Source organism: Caretta caretta, chromosome 3 (genome assembly GCF_965140235.1).
Source record: "Caretta caretta isolate rCarCar2 chromosome 3, rCarCar1.hap1, whole genome shotgun sequence".
NCBI classification, from domain to species: domain Eukaryota; kingdom Metazoa; phylum Chordata; order Testudines; family Cheloniidae; genus Caretta; species Caretta caretta.
The window spans coordinates 201,091,532-201,111,703 of NC_134208.1; the positions used below are offsets into that span (position 1 = coordinate 201,091,532).

The 20,172-nt window shown below is 46.1% G+C and overlaps 1 protein-coding gene across 7 annotated transcripts in view; it reads right to left on the reverse strand.

Moving 5' to 3' along the window:
• SLX4IP (SLX4 interacting protein) overlaps positions 1-20,172 on the reverse strand; it is a 124,603-nt gene that overhangs the window by 7,432 nt on the left and 96,999 nt on the right. The window lies entirely within an intron of this gene.

Consider the following 20,172-nt stretch of genomic DNA (forward strand, 5'->3'; position numbering starts at 1 on the left):
AGAGCCTGCAATTAAACACAGGTCACTTGAGACTAAGTTCATGGCCGTAACTTGATTTACTCTGGTGTAACTGAGAGAAGAATTTTGCCCTGTATCTCTATTACTGAGTACAGATGTAATTTGCATTCATTTTCAGCCACTCCGCTGAAATTGTAGTTTGGGACTTACTGTCTTATATTTTCTCTTAATAGTCTCTATCAAGCTATCACTTGATGAGCAGGCCGAGCCAGAATATTCTCATAAGGCGAGAACAAAGAAAGATGCTGCATGTAATTTTGTTTAGATTTACAGAGCTCTCTCCTTTTGAAATGATGCTCCTCTAGGATGGACATGAAATGGGGGGGAGGGGGGGAAATAGTAAGAGAAAGACTGAATACCACACAGCTAGATAAACTGAACTAAGATAAACTAGCAGAAATAGTTATTCCTTGTGGTTTAATGAAGTGCTACAATTGTAAAAACATGACTTTCTCTGAGGGCCAACCTAATTCATATTAAAGGTACTCAAACAAGACATCTGGCTCCACATGAGTTGGAGAATCCCTTTCATGTGAATGGGGGAGAGAGTGCCCTTGATTTGGGTAATCAGGTCTGACAAAATCCACAATCTGGTGGGATCAGCTACAGCCATCTCTATTAAAAGAGAGAACTAACCTGGATATTGTTAGTACCTTGGACATTAACATTTATTGGAGAGAATGCTTTTCCCTTCACATTCTGTATGTGCCTGTGCACTGGAAGAACAGAAAGGAAGAGGTCATGAAAGATAAAGTTCTTTGACTTTATATTTGGGCCCAGATCAGCCTCCTCAATACTGCGGAAATTCATTCTTCTCCTTCTCCTCCTCTTCCATCTCCATGGATTCCATAGCTTGTTGCAAGCAGGGGAGTTCCTAGCAGTACAGGTTCTCTAGAGCAGCACTGCCAAGAAGTTGGAGCAGGATGAAGAGAGCCAGAAGGGAGGTGCAGAGGCCAAGGCCTCTTCACCACTAAGGCTGAAAATCCAAAAAGCTGGAATTGATGCAAAAGAAATTGTTGCCTTAATTTGCATATTTGGTGAACATGCATTGGTGTGACAGGTCCTTATTTGGTAACTAAGTCGACACAGCAATGTAGCTTGAGCTTAACCCCCTTGTGTCCACACACCAATTGTGTTAACCTTGGGCTCAAACCTATAGTCCCAGGCCCCTGCAGGACTGGAGGGTCTGAGCCTGTGTTCCTTGATAGATGGTCAGAAGGGACCATCATGATCATCTAGTCTGATCTCCTGCACAATGCAGGCCACAGAACCTCACCCACTCCTGTAATAGATCTCAGACCTCTGGCTGAGTTACTTAAGTCCTCAAATCATGGGTTAAAGCCTTCAAGTTACAGAGAATTCACCATTTACACTAATTTAAACCTGCAAGTGACCCGTGCCCCATGCTGCAGAGGAAAGCAAAAAACCCCAAGGTCTCAGCTAATCTGACCTGGGGGAAAATTCCTTCCTGACCCCAAATATGATGATCAGTTAGACCCTGAGCATGTGAGCAAGACCCTGAGCCTGTGCTAAGTTGGGACCCAGGGGCTGAGCCCTATTGCTTTCCTGTGTGCATGCAGCCCCAGCTTGACGTTCGGCTTGATTTTCTTGGGTTCAAGAAATCCTCCAGCTGTATCCCAGAGTTTCTTGGGGCAACTTCCTTAGTCCTCTCTATGCCAGCAATCTGTGGGGCAGTCTATTGCACTCTATTGCAAACAGAAGCCCCATCTGCCTTTACAAAGGGCAACAGCTCAGATCAGCATTAACCCATTGCCTGCTGAACAGCGGTCTGCAATCACGATATCAGAGAGCCTGCAGGGTTTTCAATGGAGACGGATCAGAAGAAGCTTTTTGCAAAGAGAGCTGCTTCCTGGTCACATGAGCACAGCCAGATTTTGATGAACACTGCCCAGATGCCCTTGCACATGCAGCCCCAAGGAGTCAGGGGAAGCCAGAGAGCAGAGCAAGGACCAAGCAGCTGCCTAGCAGGGATGCGGAATGGCAGCACCGCTGGGGGCGGGATGATCCCACAACACCCTGGCTGCTCCCCCTCCCGGCAAGGCAGCTGCTTGGTCCCCACTCTACCCTCTTCCACCTCTCCCTCCTTGGGGCTGCCTATGCCATGGCACCTAAGCGGCGTGCACTGTCAGGGCGGTGAGTGGGAGCCAGCCAGGGCCGGATTAACCTTTTGTGGGCCCCCATGTAGTCGTCGTGGGCTCCGAGTGTGGGCCTGGTGTAGCAGTGCCATTGGTGCCATAGTGTACCCGGTACTGAATCTCGGGGACATTTTTCATTTTGATCACACACCTCTGCATGACTATCTGCATTGCCGTACACAGCTCCCTCAGCCCCCAGGTTTTCTCATTAAGCTGTATATATCCATGTGGGTTTACCAGTGTCCACAGTGAGCAGTAATTTCACAATGATCAGGGGAAACTCCTCACAGATTTATCTCCTTCCTCATTCAGACGTTCTGTAGCCATGTCTCCAGTACCACCCTATGTCACCAGTCACTGTATGTGGTTCTGGTCTCAGCTCAATAAAGTTTCACAGCCAGCAGATACCTGATCAATTCTGACAAATCCCTCCCTCAGCGCTCATCCTGCCATTTGAGCAAGCCACTTGCAAACACCATTTCCCCAAAGTGAAGACTTAGCCCCTGGGAACCTGAAGTCACCAGCCTTTCTCCCTCTGCTCCCATCTACATGCTAGTCTACTGCCTGCTCACCACCACCTCTCCCTATGCTTGTTTCTCTTCTACCTTGGACATGCTCCCTAGCCAGCTGGGTCTATTCTCCCCCTGCAAGCCTGATCTGCTTCCTCTTTTCCTGCTCCCCTTGACGTTCCTTTCCTACTGGTGGCCTCTGTTCCTTGAGGTTAACTCCGGTTTCTTTATCCGCTCCTAGCTTAATGGCCCCAATAGTCACAGAGCCACCTGCAGCTTCTCTGGCTACAGCCATGGGGTCAATTGTCAGAGGCCAGCCTTAGATAGCTGCAGCTGCTAGCAAGGGAGGGCTGGCAATTCCAAGGCTGAGCACGCTTGAACCTTGCAATGGCAGCACTAGGGGTTCTAAATTCTCAGCGCTGGCCCTAGGCGCTGGAGTTAGGCGCTTCCCTCCTCCAGGCCATGACTTTAAGTACCTGAGATGCCCATCACCTGCAGCAGAGGCCACCAATTCCCGCACACCTCTCAGCTAGCACATAGTCGTGCAGAAAGTGCAGCCTGAATTATTTTGGAGGCTGGAGTGCCAGGAGGTTCCCATCCCCGAGCAGCAGCTCTGCAACAAGCTCACATGGCCACCCCTCTGCTGTGGGACCAGGACCCTGTGAAGACAGTGGAGTTACCCTGTGTATAACCAGTTCTGTTGCAGTAAATGGGAGTTACCCTGTGTATAACTTCTGTTGAAGTGAGAGTCTTTTCATTGTCTTTAATGGGCTGCATATAGAAGCAAAGGACCCCATTCTAGACTCCACGAGCAAGATGCATTCTGTGCTGCACTGGTTTACTATTGTAACAGGATGGTCTCACATTACCTAGTGAATAAGCAACACTTCCTACGGCTCCTAACTTTTTCTGAGAGGCCTCCTGTTTAGCTTACCAGGGCTGAAAATATCACGTAGTATGGTTACAAAAGCAAGGACCTTCTGAATTCAACCGGAATTTTGGATGTGCACAGACAGGACTGGTTCCTGCATGGTTACAGAACTGCAGACAAGTGGAACAATTTTCAGCTTGTGTGATTGGAGGATATCTGATCCATACTGTAAGACTGTCCTACATAAATGCGGAAAAGTTGAGGTGCCTTTGTTATTCTTTTCTTCCACTCTTCATTTCTGTGGGGAATTTGCCAATGCAATATCACTGTCTTCTTTTTAAATAAACAAAACTAAAAAAAATGGCAATGGCTATTGAAAATAGCAATTCAAGTCCTAGTTAGCACTGGGAAGACCCCAGCATTTGTTGCTCAATTTTATCCTAATTTTTCTACAGCAAATTACAGTGGATCAGTATATTTGATTTGGGAGAAATGAAGTAACAGCTTCCCAAATTGAGCTTAAGCACTCCTGAATTTTGAGGGTGTTCAAATCTGGAAGGCAGGTGCTAGATTCCCTTGCTGAATATTGGATAAATCTGGAAAGGAAAAGTCAATTTCTACTTCCATGGCTCAGAAGTGGAAATCCTCCTGTGTGCCTGGTACTGTACCTAAAGCTGCCCACGTCCTCTAATAGAGCCTCTCCTCCCTTACTTTTCAGTTTAACTTCTCCTGCTGGGGTCCACATACCTCCCCTGCTAGGCTTCAGCTAGAGAGGGGCACTGTCCATTCATTCCACCCAGTTCCTTCTTTGGGGACTGCCAGGCGAAGTCACACCAGCATCCCTAAGCCAGTCTGGGGAAGTCTTCTAAGGGTGGTATCTGGGCCAAAGCCTTCTACTCCTTGGGCATACTTGTTCCCCATTCACAGCGCCACCCCCTTCTAGCAGCCAGCTCCCCATTCACAGCAAGCTGGAGCACATGGGGTCTCACAGCTTCCCCACTCTGTCCCTCTCCCTTTCCTGTTGATAGTGGCCAAGGGAATGCTGGGAAATGTAGTTCCGTCCCTGCTCCAGGGCTGGCTCTCTAGGCAGGGAGCTGGACAAGGAACTACATTTCCCAGGGTCCCTTGGGTTCTCAGTTCCCATGCTGGATCCCTGCTGCTCCGCTCGCTCTCAGACCCTCCGCTTCTGCAGTGCTGCAAAAGGGGAGGAAGCGAGTGCTATGGACCCCCTTCTGAGCTTGTGCCCGGCGCTGTACAGAGATACCTAAGAGACTCTGGTGTTGTTCCTATGATACTGTCCCAAAGCCTCTGGCTGCTCTTCACTGATTGCTGCTCCCAGCCACATATGCCCATGGAGAGATGGCTAAGAGCACTGTCCAGAGTCACTCTACCCATAGCACCAAGCTTTTGGCCATGTGTGGATTGGAGAACTAAGCTCTGGTCTCCACCCCGCTGGAGGACTCTAACCACAGAAACCCTTCCTAGAGAGGTCCTAACCATAGATACACAGTCAAGAGCATATATCTGCAGCCTATCTCAATTCTGGGAAGGTGTGCCAAACCCCACCCAGGATAAAAATCTCCATCCCCACCTCAGTGGAGGGAGGGGCCACAGAGCCCAACAAAACAAGTGATTCCATGGGACAACACATGATCAAACAGGAATGGGTGTCTAAGTCAAAGGGTCAAAATGAGGGAACTGGCAGGGGGCACTGAGCAGAAAATCCCAGAGCTCAAGGCTCCGCAAAGGAGTCCAAGGAGTAGGTGGATGCCGCCCAAAGGAACTCTGCATGGATCCACGAGATAACCAAGAAATGGAAGTAGGCCCCACAGGCACAGAGAACCTCGCTGTCAAGCTGCCTCCTCCTGGACCGATGGCCAGTTTGGCCAGTTCCAGGTGGAGGCTGATGAGGGGGTCCTGCAACTTTGTGGAGGCCTGGATGATATGTGTATAGGAACAGATGTGGGGGAGAAGTGTAGCCAGAACCTCAGGAGGGGATTCTAGAGGAGGTGGAAATGGGGCTGCAACCTGGCACACTAGGTAGGCACGTGCCAGGGTCTCCCGCTTGTTGCAGAAGGGCAGGTGTTCGATGTATCCAAGCCCATGCTCATAATCTCATGCAAGACCCACCAACTAATATCTCTAGTGAGCTGTGGGACTAGAGCTGAATAGAGGCTGGCCCACTGGGGGTCTTCACACTCGCTAGGTGGAAGGATGTCCTGCTATCAGGGCAAGAAACAACAGCAGGAAATGCACAGTGTGCAACATGAGTGCATAGATAAGTTCCCTGAGTGCAACTGGGATGCAAACTGGCTGGATACTAGATAGTGTGCTGGAGGTGGCTGAAGGCTTCACAGGGCAGGGATCCTGGCATCATGCTCTGGAGGGCCAGGAAGACAGGGTGCACATCCTGCATGACCCGCATAAGATATGCAAGAGAATTGGAGAGCAGGGTGGCCTTTACCTCCTGGAGCACACAGAGGGGGAGACAAGGGGTTATAAACTGCATGCGCTGGGTGAGCACCCTGAAGTCCACCCAGACCCACCGGCCATGGTCCAGGAGGTCTCTGATTCAGGTGATACCAGTCAGGATCAACCTCCAGCACACCGAAGGGGTCTCCACCACTTGTGAATAAGGATGGGGATTGTGCAGCAGGAGCTCTAGGAGAAGGTCTTCTCTCCAGCAACCACTACAGACCTGCTCTCACAGAATGCTTTCAGGTCCTTTGGAGATCCTAATAAAAGACTGGCTACTCAGACAGATCTTTGGGGAGACTTTGCAGGCTGATGTAAAAGAGCTGCTAGTCCTATTGGAGCTCTTAGCGGTGGCAGAGGTCAGTGTACACCAGCAGGCTCCAGGCTGGACTATGAGCACTATAAAGGAGCATCTACAAGGCCTGGAATTGGAATGTATGAACCTGGCTCCTGACACAGATCACGTCCTGACCGTCCTCTTTTAGGGAGAGGCTCAGGACATATGCAAAGGCTCACTGTTTCTCTGGACAGAAGATCTCCAGGACCATTCTCTGGAAACTGGCCAGGGTAATGAGGGATGGGGTTAGAGCATGGAGAGGACCAGCTATTCGATGACCAGAGACCTGCATCAATGGGAAAGGCACTGGAAAAACCCTGTCCATGCCTTCAGCCGGTCAGACACATGGGCCTCCAAATCGGTTCAGTTAACCAGCAGGGACGACTTGGTAGTAGAGACACAGATGCCAAGACAGAGCAGCAAACCCATGCCCTACTGGATGGCACAGAGCACAGGTGAGAGCAAGCCTACCTGACACCCAGTTCCAACCATTGGGCCAGAGCTCTTGACCCAACTGACTTGGATGGGGAGGCTGCCGAAGAGATGTATTGGCAAGTCTCCACTCACACCAGATATCACAGGTTCTGGCCCATGAGGCAAATGTCCCAGTATGCTGGCAGGACTTGCAAGTACACCTCCTGGAGCACCAACCCCTGATGGAGGAGGGCTTAATGACAAAGGCCAGACTGGGGGCACACTGATGCACTCCTTGACCAAAGATGACAGGTTCGGTCAGGGCCCATTTGAGTTTGACCAGAAACTGCAGAGGTATATAGCACCTGGAGGAACCCTAGAAAACAGAACGTTGAAGCTGACTACCTGGACAGTGCCCACGATCCACCCTATCAAATGCCTCCTCCTAGTCAAGGGATAAAAGGGTGAGTGACGGACCATCCCTACGTGCCAGATGGAGAATATCCCAGACCAGGTATAAGCTCTCAAAGATGGTCCAAGCTTGACTTATCAGGAGATTGAAAGTTCTAGGTGAGAGCAGTGTAGAATTGTAGCTCAAAACAGGCAGCTCCCAGCCAGTCAAAGAGCCTCAACAGGTTTGTGGCCTCTGACTGCAAGATGGTCCTAGCCTCTGGCCGATCCCAAGATCCACAAGTTAGGGCAACTGAACGCCCTATTCATGAAGAAAGTGTGGGACACTGCCCCTGTCCTGCTGTTCTTTTCTCCCTACCCTGAGAGAGGCCCTCACAAAATGTATCATTTTCATGTCTCCATATCCCATTTCCCCCAGTATAGGGACGCTCTTGTGCCCTGGATTCTATTTATGAGAGTCCAGCATACCCTAAGCAGGTGCACATAAGCTTTCTTCCCTGAAAGACAAGTAACAGACAGGAAGCTTTCACCGGACACCAAATCTCGAGGGCTTTCAAGTACCAAAGGAGTAACATTCTTTCTACTTGCTGGCTAATTTGAAGCTACACCATTCCTTGGCTGAAGTTACACAATTTTGTTTTATGCCAAGTTTTAAAAAGTCTGGATGGTCCTAATCTCCAGGCCACTGATGCGCTGCTAAACATTCTAAAAGGATCACATCCCCTAACTCTTGCCAATGGGAACTGTTTCCCAGTTCGGATTGCAAATGTTTAGGAAATGTTGAGGGATTTGATAATACAACCTTTTGGCCAGACTGAAATTGGATTAACAACCTGATGAACTCAAAAAATTGTTGCTGTTAAGCATGGGCCTTGGACAGTTTCTCTTCTAGGGTAGGTAGGCCTATTGACCTGCACGATGCAAGACACAGGAAGCTATGCACAACTTCTGGAAGCCATCTGAGAAGTCTTCACTACCAAGTATCAAAATCCACCCTCACTTGTCTCCATAACTGAATACTTTACTTGCCAAACTTCCTATGTTGTTTTGTACTGTCTAGGGCAAGATTAGGCCCATCCCAGTAAAGCTCTTTTCAGAAACATAAGACTCACATTTTCAAAAAAATGACTGGTGAATTTAGGTACCTTTTAGGAAATTTACTTTCCTTTTGAGAGAAAGCGAGGTTCTCTCAGAATAGAGTTGAGTTCAAGGGATGGTGCTTTATGAAAAACATGAAATGTGGTGAGACTCACAATAAAATTGTGAGAGTCAGCAACACCGGACATTCCAAAGGGGGCTTGTTTTCAGGGCTGCTGAATACCTGCCTCTGAATACCATGCCCTATAAGATATCTCAAGCTGGGTACCAAAATCTGAGTCTCTTAAACACACTGGTCACTTAAAAAAATTAATCTATAAATTATTCTGTCATGGCTATTCAGTAGAAAATAGCCCATTTATGGTATTATTCATGATAATCACTTTCTTATGTCCTAGAAACTCTCTTATTGACACCAAAAGGGAGATGGATATTTTGACATGAGAACAGTCCACACAGGTATCAAACAGTCCACACAGGTATACACCATGTTTCAAGAGTTTCAACATTAGACAGAACTCTAAAAACCCCTGATATTAAAAACAAAGAAGAGTGTGATCATCAGAATTTGGTGCTCCCTAGCAAAGAACGGAATGATTAGGAACCCAGAACTTTTCTAATACAAGTTTAGGAAATTTTGCAGTATATTTCAGACTAATTGTTATTGATTCTGGAGTTACTTAAAGTGGCATGGAGCTGGGCAACCGATAAATAGGAAAAACTCCCAATGAAACTTAATTAAAATAAAGTGACTATATAGTATCAAAAATTACAATATTGTAACACTAATAATTAGTTTAACAACTTGAAACTCAGAACACAGAAATGATCAAGTACAGACACTCCTAATGCCGCAGAAGAAAAGGTGGCTAAAACAAATGTGATATTGATGTGCTTTAAGACACATGCGATACACATTTTACATGTTTGCTTGAAGGCAAAAATGTTAATTAATATTTAATCAGTGTTAACTGATTGAACTATAAAACACTCCTGATTTCATATGCTGATGCCACAAGACTCAGAACTATGAATTCACAGATAGTATCTTCGTGGTGAGTGTGTCCAATGATAAGAGAACGGAGAAAAAGGCAGTTGTTTTTCAGTCAATCTGAGAACTTCTCTTAATGAAATTTAAGGCAGATTTAAAACATACCTAGACCCGATTTTTTTGTATTAATAAAAGAGCAGTATTTTTCTGACACCTGTACCATCAACCAATTTTCCCTCAATTGTAAGTTTCCTCCCTCCAAAAGGTATGCAAAAGGACTTTGTAAAAGTTCTCCTCTAAATGACTTTTTATAAAATAAAAGCAAAAAATCAGTTATTTTATTACACATTTCAAGACAAAGGAACTTCTTGACTAACAGCAAAATGTTACATGGATTCCTGAAAAAGTAATGCAATCCTGTATTGTAGCTTTGAGTCAGCTGAAAATAGGGTACTCTCACCTGTCTGATAAGTCTAAATGTTATAGAATCATAGAATATCAGGGTTGGAAGGGACCTCAGGAGGTCATCTAGTCCAAGCCCCTGCTCAAAGCAGGACCAATCCCCAACTAAATCATCCACTGAAGCATCCACTACATATAGTGTAAACAGTTAGATATCCTTTATGTTCATTTTTCTATATAGACAACAGTTACTCCCTTTGCTCTGGATTTATATGCTGGGTAACAACAGAACAAACTATTGATTAAAGAACATGAGTTACACAGTACTGTGTTTCATTTATAAAAAAAAAAAATCTGGTTTTGCCAGGAAAAATAAGCTTTTAGTATAAAAGGATAAGACTTAAACTTAGAAAAAAACAATACACCAACAGGTAAAAGAACGGCATTGTTTATATAACTATGATACCATGTGAAATGACTGTAGGAGACCTTAGAAAGGTTAACAATAATATCCTTGATCTTGCCACTTATATCTAGGCAAGGCATATAAAACAGGCAGTACCAGCAGGTCTTAGCCTGGTATCATAATGGCACAATCAAGCTCTGGAAATATTACTACCAAGGACAGACTTTTTACTTTTAGATTCTTTTTCATTTTATTTTAGTATGGATTAGATTATATAAATTGGGGAAGAAATAAAGTGAAAAGTAGTAGAGCTCTCACTAATTTAATAGATATCCTCAAACTCAATCTCTGTCAGTTTATAACCATTATCTATTCCAGTGGTTTTCAAACTTCTTTTCTGGCGACCCAGAAAATTGTTGAAGCCTCCAGCCCAGCAGAGCTGGGGATGAGGGGGGTTGGCGTGTGGGAGGGGCTCTGGGCTGGGGCAGAGGGTTGGAGAGCGGGAGTGGGTCAGGGATCTGGGCTGGGGGTGCAGGCTCTGGGGTGGGGCTGGGGATGAGGGGCTTGGGATACAGGAGGGGGCTCTGGGTTGGAGGGGTGGCTCAGGGCTGGGGCAGAGAAATGGGGTGTGGGAGTGGGTCAGGGCTCTGGGCTGGGGGTACAGGCCTCTAGGGTGGGGCTGGGGATGAGGGGTTTGGGGTGCAGGATGGGGTACAGGGCTGGGGCAGGGGGTTGGGGTGCGGGCTTACCTCAGGCGGCTCCCAGTCAGTGGTGCGGCGGGGTGCTAAGGCAGGCTTTCTGCCTGTCCTGGCACCGCAGACCGCACTGCGCCCTGGAAGTGGCCAGCAGCAGGTCCGGCTCCTAGGTGGAGGTACGCAAGCAGCTCCGTGCAGCTCTTGCCTGCAGGCACCGCCCGCCCAGCTCCCATTGGCTGGGAACTGGCCAATAGGAGTACAGAGCTGGTGGTCGGTGGGGGGTGCAGCATGTGGAGCCCCGTGGCGCAGGGCAGTGTCAGAACAGGTAGGGACTAGTCTGCCTTAGCCAGGCAGCACCGCCAACAGGACTTTTAACGGCTCTGTCAGTGGTGATGACCATGACCCAGTGCCTTACATTCCGCGACCCAGTACTGGATCGTGATCCACAGTTTGAAAACCACATGTGAACAGAAGAATGGGGAAGGGTAGAGATAGTGGTGAGCAAAGTCTGACAGCAGTGTGTTTGTGTAAGGGCTGAATGTAAGTGATAGCAATGAACTGTAGAAATTAGAGACTGCCCAAAATCCCTTCATGACATTTGGTCTCTTTATACTATATTTATTTCAGTTTATTTTGAAGTCAAGATATAGAATTTATTTCTTATTAACTGCTATGGAGTTTTCTGCTGAAGGTAAGAGGATGGTTTGCTCTACAAAACAATCCTGCTGGTTATCTGCTGGAGGCCCTTGGGACAGCAAGAATGCAGTCATGAATGTTCCATTAAAATGTAAAGTTATTTAGGTATTGAAAAAGAGTTATATGATCCCACAAAACTTTTCACAGATGCACAGCCCTTAAGCAAGTAGTTAGATTTAAGTCAAATGAAGTACCCATGAGAAAGGATTACTCACCTCAGTAAAGGATTGCAGGAATGCGTCCCTATTATTTCAACACCATGTCAAAAGGAAGTCTTTTCATGTACCTAATCTTTTGTATTGCCAGCCACTGGACCCCTTCTATTTCTGCTATATCTTGCTGGGGCTTGCATGACCCAAGCTGCATACCGTACTCCAATGGGTGGATGCTACTGAGTTATATATTGGCATTATGATATGTTCAGTATTTTCTATTTAATTCTGTATGCATCTAACATTTTGCTTGCATTTTGACGACTGAAATTACTGAACAGAATACATTGAATTATCTATGACACCCAGGCCCTTTTTGTTACAGTTAACACAGAACCCTATTACTTTGAATTTGGCAACAATGAATTTAATCTGTCATCATGCTGCCCATCTATGCAGCTCTGCTAGGTCTCTCTGAAGTTCTCCACAGTCTTATCTTGTCTTGTCTTGGGAATGGTAAATAATTGTGTGTAATATGCAAATCATGCCATGTCACTGCTCATCCACTTCTCCAGATAATTAATATACTAAACATCAGCATTCCTTGTATGGATGCTTGGGGTACACAATTGTTACCCTTTGCCATGCTGAAAATGGACCAGCCAATTTCCAAACCATAGGAAAACTACATCTTTTAGTGTGCGACGACTTAGTTTTTTTAACAGTTTCTTGCAAGGGACTTTGTCAAAAGCTTGGGGGCTGACTCTAAAAAAAAAAAAAAGCAATTTTCCTATATCTGTTCTGTCATTGACAACTTCAAGAATTCTGGTTGATTCAAGTGGCACAATCTTTGTAGAATCCATGATGGTTTGTATCTATCATAATTTTTCATCTAGTGTTTTATAATGCAATTTTTAAATTACTGATTTAACCAATATATTTTCTGTGACAGATATAGCAACTGTATACTATATCTTTTGGGACCATAAGAATGGCCATACTGGGTCAGACCAATGGTCCATTCAGCCCTGACAGTGGCTCATGCCAGGTGCTTCAGAGGGAACAAACAGAACAGATGGATTGGTTTGTTCATATGAAAGGTTGATGTTACTTTCGGTAGAAATTTTGTGTGCGGATGTAGCAGGACTTTGTCTTTGAAGAATATTGTGTAGGGAGGATCAGCCATGAGCGCCCCGATCTCACTCACCTGTCTGGCAGAAGTAATGGTGACCAGAAAGGCCACTTTCATGAATAAATGCAGCAGGGAACTAATTGGCGGCTAAGGCTTCGAATGGTGGTCTGATGAGGCATTTCAACACCAGATTGAGGTCCTAAGCAGGGGTAGGTTGGCAAACTTCTGGATAAATGTTCTGGAGACCTGTGAGGAAGCATTTAGTAATTGGGTGCATGAAAATCAAGTTCCCGTCAATCTCATGCTGGAACGCAGTAATGCCTGCAAAATGGACTTTGATCGAGCTTGTTGCTAAACCCAATTATTTCAGCTCCATTAGGTATTCCAACACTAATGGTAGTGGTGCTGTGGAGGCCGTCAAGTGTTTTACGGGACACCAGGAGGAGAATCTCTTCCATTTTTGAAAGTAAGTATTCCTCCTGGTCACTTTCCTGCTGTTTAGTAACACATGTTTAACTTGTTCCAAGCTGACTAGTTCGCCAGGATGGAACCATGTAGGAACCACACTTGTAGGTGGAGTTTCTCCAGATTCAGGTGAAGAGTATGACCGTTATTCTGAGACAGCAGGTCTAGACGATAAGGAACAGTTTGAGGAGCGCATATCAACATGCACATCAGGTAAGGGGAAAATGCTTTTTTGGGCCATGTTGGTACTATGAGGATAACCTTGGCCTTGTCTGTTCAAATTTTGTGTACCATATGCGATATCATTGGAATCAGTGGGAAAGCGTACATGAGTTATGCAACCCATGTGATGAGAAAGGCGAACCCGAGTGACCGAGGTCCCATCCCCACTCTCAAGCAGAACATTGCGCATTTGCTGTTCGTTGGGGATGTGAACAAGTCGATTGGGGGAGTGCTCCACCGGTGGAAAATGGGGAGCAAAACTCTCCTATTCATTTCCCATTCCTGGTCTCAAGAGAAGTACCTGCTTAGCGTGTCCGCCGTTGTGTTCTGACAGCCAGGAAGGTAGGAGGCTGAAATGTTTATGTTGTGGTGTATATACCAGTTCCACAGTTTCATGTCTTCAGTGTACAGCAAGTGAGATCGAGCACCCCCTTGTCAAATGATGAAAAACATACATGCAATGTTGTCAGTCATGATGCGAATGAATTCGTTCTTTAAGTGCGGTAGGAAGTGTCTGCAGGCATTGCGGACCACACATAGTTCTAATAGATTGATGTGTAACTGAGTCTCTGCAGGAGACCATTTGCCTTGAACCATGCGCAGGTGCATATGGGCGCCCCAGCCTATCAGCGAGGTGCCTGTTGTGATAACGATTGATGGGGGTTCCTGTTGAAAAGGGATGCCCATGCATACATTTTCTGATCTTGTCCACCAGTGTAGAGAATCCAGGACACAGGGTGGTACAGTATGGTTTGTGAAGACTCGGTATGTACTCCAAGCTCAGCCAGTCCTGTAGACAGTGCATATGTAGTCTTGTGTGTCGTACCATGAATGCTGTGGCTGCCATGTGCCCTAGCAGTTGCAAGACAGTATGAGCTGGTATTTGGGGGCTGACTCTTACCTCTGAGATAAGGTTTGTCAGAGTTGTGAACACATTCAGGGGCAGGGATGCCTTGGCTTCTACGGCATCGAGATGTGCCCTGATAAAGTCCAGTTGCTGGACAGGGATTAGAGTGGATTTTCATTCATTTATCTGTAGTCCTAGATCCCTGAATATGTGATCATTGTCTGGACTGAGTCCAATGCTTCTTGTTAAGTTGGGCCTTTGAGAAGGCAATCGTCCAGGTAAGGGAAAATCGTTATTCCCTGTTTGCGCAGATGTGCCGTTACTACCACTAGGGTTTTGGAGAAAACTCTTGGTGCAGTGGATAGGCCGAACGGTAGTACTCTGTACTGGAAGCATTTGTGTCCTACTGTTAAAGGCAGAAATTTCCTGTGAGTGGGGTGTATAGTAATATGAAAATAAGCATCTTGGAGGTTGAGGGGTGAAAACCAGTCCCCCTTTTGCAGCACTGGAAGTATCGTGCTGTTTTGAACTTTGGAGTGCATACGAACATGTTGAGTTTCCTAAGATCCAAAATAGGTCTCCATCCCCCATTCTTCTTCTGTGTCAAGAAGAAGTGGGAGTAGAACCCCTTCCCCATATATTGCGAAGGTACTTGTTCCATGGCACCTAGTTGTAAAAGATGATCGATTTCTTGTTGTATCAGGTGCTCATGAGAAGGGTCCCTGAAGAGGGACGGAGAGGGGGGTAGGGTAGGTGGTCGGGAGGTAACGGGGATGGTATATCCTGATCGTATGATCTCTAACACCCACTGGTCCATTATTATTGACTTCCAGATGTGGCAGAATGGGCGAAGGTGGTGTCAAAAGCATGGGGACAGATCAGGTGACAGCGCTGCCTGGTGAAGGAGGTTGTCCAAACCCTCGACCAAAACTGCCTGGTGAAGAATTTAGTGGGTGCGGTTGGTGCCGACATGGTTTTTTCAACCAGTGCCAACTATGATGTTGGTGCTGAGGGCGGAGGCATGGTGCCTGAGGAGACACTCAGCACCGGGTCCCTTTTGGGTGAATTCAGTACCATGGAGGAGGCATGTTGCCATCTGTGCCTCGACTCTGTCTGCTTTGCTTGGGACTCGGTAGTGCCAGAGGTGCCCAGAGTATCATAGGTGCTCACCTGAACATATGTTGGTACCGGGGGTAGTGACCTGGCAGGAGACCACTTATGTTTCTGTGGTGCTCTCTGAGGACACGTCTGCGCCCTCTTCTACAGTCCTTTAGAGGAAGGCATGTCTCCTGTCCCTGCAGAGGGAGTACCCGGAAAGGAGGTCCATTGGTCTGGCTCTGGTTGGAGAGATTTCTCCATCAGTATAATTTTCAAGTGGAGATCTCAGTCACGCTGGGCTCTCGCTTTCAGATTACTGCAGTGGGTGCATTTTTGCAGGATATGCATCTCCGCATGACATCGGACACACAAAAAGTGTCCATCTGAAATGGGCATTGCTTCCTGGCAAAAGCCGCATCGCTTAAAGCCTGGGGTGCCAGGCATCTCTGACGCTTAACTGATCCCCAGTGCGGGGAGGGTAAACAGGGGAAGTAACATTAACTATAACTTTTAAAAGACTATTTAAACTGCTATCTTTTTTAAAGGTTTGGCGAGAGTACGAACACTGCCCCAGAGCTCCATCTTCAACCGAGGATGGTTGAGAAGGAACTGGAGGACTTGGGTCATGCGCATGCTAGACGTGGTACCATGAGATGCCTGCTGCATATGCATGACCCACATGGACGCTGGTGCCATAAATCTCTGATTGACATCACCGGGACACACCGACACCTGAAGTGGAGCACTGAAAGGGACATCATTCGGAGAAGAAGTATCAGTTTCACTCTGCAGCTACTAAAGCTCTCAAATTCTTCAGGTCAGGGATAGCCCCACCATGAGGACTGCCTTGGGCCAGGAACCCTAGGGCCTCCATACACACAGGCCATCTGGCTCCCTGGGATGCAAGCTAGCCCAGAAGTCTGGAAGTTTGGGGTCCCTTGACTCTGAGTAGTCCACCTGGAAGGGCTGCCCCAGAGCTACAGACCCTGGGAGCTGATCCCAAGACACTCAAGCTCCTGGGTCCACAACAGGGAGCTTGGAAGCTGTGGCTAGAGCTGAGATTCTCAGGTTTCCAGGCTCCCTGCCATGAAGTCAGGATCTAAGCTCTGGTTAGAGTCAGGGCTCCCAAGTCTATCAAGCTCCCAACTCCATGGCAGGGATCCTGGAATCCCTGGCATGACAAGGCTGGCCCAGAGCCACAGACTATGGAAGCCCGGGGTTGCCTGGTCACTGGGCAGTCTACAAAGTGGAGCTCTCTCTCTCTCACCAGCTCCCAGAGCTAGTGGAAGGTGTGGAGGAAGAGAAGCTGGGCTCTGTGCCTCTCTGGGTCCGGTAGCTGCACCTCTCCAGCTCCCAGAGCTGCAGGGGAGGTTGAGTGTTCCTGCTCTCTGTCTCCAGAAAATTTGTTGAAAGTGAAATTGACAAGACGCTTCCAAGCAGGCAGCCAGGGAGCCCTCATTTCAATTTTCCCAACAGAAAATCAAAATCTTTCAGCAAAAGTGAAGTTCTTTCATGGAAAATTCTGCTTTTGCAAAAAAAAGCATATTTTTTTTTTTGGTCAGAAAACCATTTAGATGAAAATTTTGTGACCAGCTCTAATAGTGATTGTAACGCAATCCTATCAAATCTGGCACCTGATCTTGTAGCCAAGTCAAGGGCATGGTATTTAACAAAAGTAAGGGAATTACACCATATTGCTGCCTTGCAGATCTCAGATATGAGGACGTTCTAAAAACTGCAGAGGAGGCATCCTGTGCTTCTGACGTTTGGAGGGAGAGGCGTGCCAGCCATATGATAAACAGATTGAAATAACATGGGGTAATCCAGTGACATATTCTCTGGGAAGAAATGGCCCGCCCCTTAAAAGAGCTACTTATGGAAACAAAGAGAAGAGGAGCCTGCCTAAAGGGCTTCGTTCTATTAATACAACAAGGCACTAGAAACATCCAAATTGTGAGGTTTCTTTTTCCCTGGAGAGGAATGGGGTATTTGGAAAGAAAATGAGAAGATTAACAGATTTAAATGGAAGTCTGACACAATTTTGGGAAAAATTTGGGATGAAGACTCAACACCACCTTATCCCTGTGGAATATTGTGCAAGGTGGGTTAGCAGGAAGAGCTTGTGTAAGACCTCTCAGGTCTAGAACCCAGGCCTGCAGAGCTATCGCACAGTTAACATCTCCAGGCTGCCACTAAGTGGCAGCTGTAACCAACCGGCGCTCCACTTACCATGATTCACTGTGGACACCGACCACGGGAAGTTCCGCCTTAAGGGTTTGACAGGCAGCACTTCTGAATGGCTCCCTGCCCTATATAAACCCCAGGGTCATTTCAGGAAGTGTCCAGGAAACAGCGCGGATCTCTTGTAGCTGCCATGACTGTTCCTGTTCTATGCTCTTGAGCTCCTGGCTTGACCTCGGCTTGTTTTGGACTTCATCTCCTGACTCGGACCCTGAAACCTCAGTTGGACTCTAACCCTGACCTGGAACTGACTACAAACTCCTTAGCTACTCCTAGCCTCAGGTTTGCCCCTGCTTTGACCCTTGGCCCTGACTTCCCCTTGTTGGGATCCTGAAAGCTTAGAGTTTGCTGACTCTTCTGGCTGATGTAATGGTGATCAGAAAGGCCACCTTGAGAGCAAGGTGAGAGCATTCAGAGGGAGACTCAAAGAAGGGGCTCTGTGACACTTGTAAGAACAATACTGAGATCCCACATTGGAGGGAAGTGAGGGACAGTTGCATGTGCCCTTGGGTGAGGGGCACACAAGGACATGCACTGTGCAGGCTACAACTCATCAGACACTGCTATTCAAAGATTACACATGAACACCTAGCATGCGATCCACATGAACAGTATCCTCTATTGCCCAACCCAAAGGCACACACCTTATGTCTACTAAAATTACCATACACCTGAGCCCATACACCATAACCTTAACTCTGTTCTCATGCAGCAATTCCTTTAGTGAACCCACTCCAACACACCGGCCCTTATTTCTCTCCCTGCTCCACACACCCCAGGTTTCCTCCCTGTCCTCCATATTCCCCTCCCCCACTTTCTTCCCCCAAATACATACTTTCCCTCCCTTTCCCTTGTATTCCAAAAGCCTGAAAATTCACCTGCTCCTCACAGTTCTTATTTCTGCCCCATGACAGCATAAGGGAACCTCTTCCCTGAGGACAACATGGCTTCACTCTCGATAGGACAATAGGAGATAGTGGCCATCTCTGCTAAGTACAACCTAAAAACTTCCTCCTGCAGCAGGTATAAGGAAATGGTAGCCATTTTAAATGAGGGAAACCTATGGCCTCTTTCCCACTGAGGATAATGGGAGATGGTAGCCATTTTTAACTTTGTTAGTTTCTCTGAAAAAGAAATGCACCAGTCACTGAAGAATAAACTCTCGGTTATAAAGATTAAAAGTGAAAAACTACCCTTAATCCTAAAGATTTGTTTTCAAAAACTACCTGTTGCATTAGATCTCCTCAAGGTTCAGCTGCCTGACAATATTGGTTTTAAAGATGCATGTCAACAATAAAACATGAGAACCCCTGAACAACCCAGAGACAAATTTCAAACACTTCCTATTGCAAATTTATTATACAAAACCAACCAAATACTACATACGAAATTCAAAGGGCATATAAAGTAACACTGGATGATGTTTTATACTTCAAGACCATCTATGTGTAGAGAAATGTATGCCCTATTTTAAGCCCAATTCAGAACATCTTAGCTATAGAGTCATAATAAGCACCTAAATCACAGAACATGCCATAGAAGAGAATCTGGGGGGAGGCTTCTGCAGTCTAGTACAGAATCCAGGCATACTTCCTGTTAAACTGCATAGCAAGCACATTAGTACTACGATAGCACGTGCTGTAGGATTTCATATACGTAGTGGGGCAGACTGTAGCAGCAGACGCTGCTGCTAGAACAGCACAAAGGGATCTGAAATCCCACTGACACAGCTACCGCCGCTCATTGAGGTGGTTTTATTATGTTGATGGGAGAGCTCTCTGATTTAGGGTCTGATCCTGCAAAGAATTAGGCACCTGAGTAACTTTACTCACATGAATAGCCCCATAGAACAAGCCCTTGAAATGTAAAGTTCACTTTTTAAATAATTAGGGATTTGTACAGATGAATTTAAGTTTTAAGTTACCACAATTTAAAATCAATATTGTAATATTTATGTGAAACAATCAAAATATTCTTGACAGGAGTACATTATTCACTTGCCTTTCCTCTTCTAATAGGAATCATATGAAAGGGAAACTAAGGAGGGGAATTCTTATTTGTTGCTTTTTGGAGAAATTAACTCTCTCAAATTGGAAAGAGAGTTTTACAAGAAACTTTAAAAAGAAAAATATAATAATTCACTTCCCAATCACAGGGTTTTTCTTCCAGTCAAAATGCATGTTAAATAGTCCCAATTTAAGGAATCTGAGTGGCTTTTAAAACACATGTTGTGAGAGTAGTGTTTTTTTGTTCAGGTTGGCAACAAAAATATTTTCAAAAGCAGTTTACTAGATTTTCTTTTGAGCAACCTAAACATCTTTTTTTGCTGGGTTACTTATTTTGTGGTGTTTATCAATCTTGGGACCAAGATAACAAAGCCCTCGCAGCTGATGTTAGAAAGAAACTTTCCTGTTACAAAGGGACTTCAATTAAATTTAATGTTTAAATTTAATATTTCCATTAATCACTCCAACAATACATGCACAGACCTTAATGTGTATTTATGACATTCATCATCAGTGCAAAAGAAACTGCC